This window comes from Lynx rufus, unplaced genomic scaffold, assembly GCF_022079265.1.
Source record: "Lynx rufus isolate CCGP_SWC_20201006 ecotype Redwood Valley unplaced genomic scaffold, mLynRuf1.p SCAF_8, whole genome shotgun sequence".
Classification (NCBI taxonomy): Eukaryota; Metazoa; Chordata; class Mammalia; order Carnivora; family Felidae; genus Lynx; species Lynx rufus.
Window position 1 is genome coordinate 113,420,285 of NW_025814896.1, and position 4,240 is coordinate 113,424,524.

A 4,240-nucleotide genomic window follows, 5' to 3' on the forward strand; every position below is an offset into this window, starting at 1 on the left:
ATAGATAACTAATACATCCTCTCATATGCTTTAAGGTTCTGGAAAATTTATATGACATTATGCATCAAGAGCCTTGTAGAAATTTTATTCATTTTTACCCAATAATTCCACATCTAGTATTCTTTATAAAGAAATTAATTGGAGGGGCACCTAGGTGGCTCAGTTGGTGAAACACCAGACTCTTGTTAGATTCTGTTAGGCTGCTCCGTGCCGAGGGTGAGGAGCCTGCTTGGGATTCTCTCTCTCCCTCTCCCTCTCCCTCTGCCCCTCCCCAGATCCCAGTCTTTCTCTCTTTCTCTCTCTCTCTCAAAAAAAAAAAAAAAAAAAAGGAGCAAAAGAGAATATATACTCTATTGCACATTTCAGCACAGAATTTATCAGTGATTACAAATATATGTATATAAATACTATATATACATACACACATATATCTATAAAACAGTGTTCTCTAGATTGCAAATGGTTTTTATTTTCTTATTTTTTTAAATTTTCTTAATAAACTTTTTTTCTACATTTTCTAAAATAACCACATAAAACATTCAAAGTAAAAGAAAAAAGACTTTCAAGATATGCATGTACATATTAAAAACTATAATGGTAAACACTATATTCAATAGGGATTGAAGCAGGTAAGGAGAAAGTCTCTGATTTTTCTTAAAGTTTTCAGAGCTGAGCATTTTCTTCATGTAGTCATGAAAAATGAACATTATATTGACTTTCACATATGTCACATAAAATTGATAAGGACAGAGTAATGGAAGAAAAGGTATAATCAATCTTTAGGTGCAACAGTTTGCTTTTCTGCTAAGTATCTCTTCCAAAAGCAATTACCAAGGAAGAAGTGAAACCTGAACCAAAAGGAAAACAAGTCAACATCGGCCTTCAAACACCTTCGTAAGTTAAAGTTAGACTGGCCAAGTAATTGTCTCTAACTTGGAAAAAAGAATGCATTGTGGAAGCAATGTGTTTGGTAGTTTGGGGAAGGTCCACACTGAAAGCAAAAAATCCTTACTCACTAATTTCAGTCTGCCAGTAATGTGAACGACCTATTGACCAAACTATACAATGAAAAGACAGACTATTCTGCAGATTTATAAAGCTATTGAAATACATAAAGAGTTTTAGAACCACCTCCCAATTTGGCATCACCCACTGGTAAGTACTACGGTCTGAATGTTTGTTTTCCCCAAAATTCAGATATTGAAATTCATTTTTCTTGTAAGGTTTTTTATTTATTTTTGAGAGAGAGAGAGAGACAGAGTATGAGTTGGGGAGGGAAAGAGAGAGAGAGGAAGACACAGAATCCAAAGCAGGCTCCAGGCTCTGAGCTGTCAGCACAGAGCCTGACATGGGGCTGGAACCCATGAATCGTGAGACCATGACCTAAACTGCAAGATCATGACCTGAGTTGAAGTCAGATGCTTAACTGACTGAGCCACTCAGGAGACACCTTCATATGTTGAAATTCTAACCTCCAAAGGTGATATCATTAGGAGGTGGGGCCTTTGGGACATGATTAGGTCATGAGGGTGGAACCCTCCCCTGAACAGGATTAGCATTTATAAAAAAGGTTTAAAGGAATTCATTAGCCATGGATGTATCCATGAAAGGACTTTCAAAGGCCAAGGAGGGAGTGTGGCTGCTGCTGAAAAAACCAAACAGGGTGTGGCAGAAGCTGCAGGAAAGACAAAAGAGGGTGTTCTCTATGTAGGCTCCAAAACCAAGGAAGGAGCGGTTCACGATGTGACAACAGTGGCTGAGAAGACCAAAGAGCAAGTGACAAATGTTGGTGAGGTGGTGATGACCGGTGATGACAGCAGTCACACAAAAGACAGTGGAGGGAGCAGGGAGCATCACAGCTGCCACTGGCTTTGGCAAAAAGGATCAGTTGGGCAAGAATGAAGAAGGAGGCCCACAGGAAGGAATTCTGGAAGATATGCCTGTTGATCCTGACAATGAGGCATATGAAATGCCTTCTGAGGAAGGTATCAAAACTATGAACCCGAAGCATAAGAAATACTTTTACTCGCAGTTTCTTGAGACCTACTGAGAGATGTTCCATCCTGTACAAGTACTCAGTTCCAACATGCCAGTCATGACATTTTCTCAAAGTTTTTACAGCGTATTTTAAACTCTTCCATCAGCAATGATTGAAATTATCTGTACTTGCCCTTACTCAGCATTTCAGTGCTTCCCTCTCACTGAACTGAATATATGGTAGCAGGGTCTCTATGTGGATATTGTGGCTTCAAATCTAAAAGTTAAATTAAAACACCTAAGTGACTACCACTTATTTCTAAATCTTCACTATTTTTTTTGTTGCTGTTCTTGAGAAGTTGTGATTTATTATCATATATTATAAGATTTCTAGGTGTCATTTAATGATTCTGTCTAAAAATAATGATGTATTGTGAAATTTGTTAATATATACAATACTTAAAAATATGTGAGCATGAAACTATGCACCTATAAATATTAACTATAAAATTATAAATAAATAAATACATACATACATACATACATACATAAATAAGGTCTCACAGAGCTCACTAGCCCCTTTCACTATATGAGGACCAAAGTTTGTAGAGGTGGAAGAGAGCCCTCACGTGCTGGCACCTTGATCTTGGATTTCCAGCCTCCAGAACTCTGAGCAATAAATTTCTGCTCTTTATAAGCCTCCCAGTTCATGGTATTTTGTTATGGCAGCCCAAACAGACTAAGACTAAGACAGGAAGTTAGTCTTTCTCTTCAGGATCCCATCTGCCATTTTGAGGCTTACTTATGAAAGTGGGTTCAGTAAGGGAGATATGGCATGGAGGAAATTTTTTTCTAAAGGGCTGGATTTCTTGATTTTACTGATGCATGCGGAGAAGGGAGAGAGCATCGGGAGAAACAAGAGTAAAAGATGCATGAGGTTTGGCATGGTGAGGGAGGGGTGCTAGAAAAACAAAAGGAAATCAGAGGGCATCAGGGAGAGGGGTTGCCCCAAATCTTGTCTGTGACTCTGAGAAATAATTGCTCCCCAGGAGGACCCCAACCCACATGCACATTCCTGGACACTGGCAAGTGTGGAGAGCACTCAGTTTTTGTTAAGAAGGTAGAATGTCAGAGCCCAACTTTCTCTAGGGAAGAGAGGATTCCAGTGTCATACCCCAGATCTATTGAATCAGAATTTCCAAGGTGAGATCTAGCAACCTATATATTTTTTAAACTCCCTCACTGATTCTGAATTATCAAGACCATTGCCCACTGTGTAAGAATAACTTTTGCATCCTATCTTACCCTGAATGACACCTATATTACACATCTCATTCTTTTCTGGTCCTAACACTGTAATTTTTCAGACAGCCTAAAGCATGGAGAATCGTCAGAAATCTTCACCAGCTGACATTGTGTAAACAGTTGCTAAGTAATTAAATCATTATTATCAAAATATAAATTCCAGTAATACATCGCCTGATTAAACCTACAAAAGACAGAATATGTGATAAATCAATATTTGCAAGCCCTCTTTCTGTCAACTGCAATTTTTGAGCACTATGGGAAAATCGGTATATAATTTGATTTTGAGTCACCAAGGAAATAGAATAACAGAATCTCATAAATGGAAAGGACCTTAAAAGTCATTCAGTCCAACATTCCCTCTAATGCCTAAATCCCTACTAAAGTACCTCTGACAGGTGATTTTACAGCCTGGGCATATTCAGAAAACAAGAATTTATTAGTTAATGCAGAAAGAAAAAATATAAACATGTGAATGAAAAGCAAAATTATAAACACTTACATGAAAGCAATCTCACCTCCCAGAAAATTACAAGGATGGATATTTGCTCATGTTTTCCTGATATTATTTTGACACATGAATTTGAGTGGCCTAAACAAAAGAAATGCCTCAAAGCACTAAACAGGATGGTGTTTCCTTGAAAATACTACACTTGGGGACACCAAGGTGGCTCAGTCAGTTGAGTGTCCAACTGTCGATTTCAAGTCAGGTCATGATCCTGGGGTCATGTGATCGAGCCCACGTTGGGCTCCACACTAAGAGTGAAGCCTGCTTAAGATTCTCTCTCTCCCTCTGCCCCTCCTCTCTGTCACTTAAAAAAAAGAAAAGCAAGCAAGCAAGCAAGAAAACACTGCCTTTGTACTGAAGTAGAAATAGCATAATCACTATAAAACCCACAGACTAAAAACAGTTCTAAAGTTGCCAGCACTGAGCTAAGAGGCCACATTCTTACTGCAC

The 4,240-nt window shown here is 38.4% G+C and overlaps 1 pseudogene; it reads left to right on the top strand.

Moving 5' to 3' along the window:
* Nucleotides 1–1,591: 1,591 nt before the first annotated feature.
* On the top strand, nucleotides 1,592–2,085 carry LOC124503672 (alpha-synuclein-like; annotated as a pseudogene).
* Nucleotides 2,086–4,240: the final 2,155 nt, after the last annotated feature.